The sequence below is a fragment of the Limulus polyphemus genome, unplaced genomic scaffold (assembly GCF_000517525.1).
Source record: "Limulus polyphemus unplaced genomic scaffold, Limulus_polyphemus-2.1.2 Scaffold109930, whole genome shotgun sequence".
Lineage (NCBI taxonomy): Eukaryota > Metazoa > Arthropoda > Merostomata > Xiphosura > Limulidae > Limulus > Limulus polyphemus.
In genome coordinates this window covers 1-836 of record NW_013775526.1, presented here as the reverse complement: position 1 = coordinate 836, position 836 = coordinate 1, and the positions used below count along the sequence as shown (strand labels likewise).

Sequence of the window (836 nt, the reverse complement as noted above, 5' to 3'; positions counted from 1 at the left end):
CATACGTTCTTTGAGTTACTGTTTTACAATAAAGAAAGTATACTGTTGTGATGTCTGACCTACTCTATATATGTTAGCTTTTACTACAATATATCTGTAGTACAGTTTGGTGTCTCTAACAGATAAAGGAAGACAATATAATATCAGATAACTTCATAAGGAAACGTAAACAGATAGATCCGTTGTACAGTTTTATATGGATGACGTTCCACAATTTCATAAACCACACTGTTCTGTATGGTCAGTGTTGTACTTATAACAATAGTTTGTCTTCTAAATTATCTTCAACAATATACAAATGGTAAAGTTTTCTGTTTTAGATCTAGCTTTTAATTATAAACCTCAGTAAATAATTAAACACTTCATACTGATATATATATGTACATACAGCAAGTTGATATGAGTCATCTTACTTCTAGCAGGTATTAAATCTTTCATTAATTTAGATTCGTCTTAAGGTGTAACAAACATGTTCTTTTTATAACGTTAAGCTGGAAAGTGGAAGCACAAGAGTAACAAACATAAAGACTGAGGTTTTGATAACATTTTCGTCCGACGATAGCTCAGTTGGTAGAGCGGTAGACTGTAGTTAGATGATTGTTATCCATAGGTCGGTGGTTCAAATCCGCCTCGTCGGAACGTTATTTGATGCTATAGTTTCGTACTTATATGGAAATATATATACTGTAAAGTGTTTAATACGTTTAAACCTTTCAAAGTTTGTGACTAGTTGATAAAATATATTTTATATAATTATTTTTGGAATATAATTAAACATTCAAAGTTTTCTCAACAATCCAGATGTTATTACAATCATTGAATCGTCTATGGTTTGA

The 836-nt window shown here is 30.5% G+C and overlaps 1 non-coding gene across 1 annotated transcript; it reads left to right on the top strand.

Moving 5' to 3' along the window:
• The first annotated feature begins 552 nt into the window (after nt 1–552).
• Trnay-gua lies at nt 553–638 on the top strand. The gene is given in 2 exon segments: nt 553–589; nt 603–638. It is a non-coding gene; the product is annotated as a tRNA-Tyr (tRNA).
• Nucleotides 639–836: the final 198 nt, after the last annotated feature.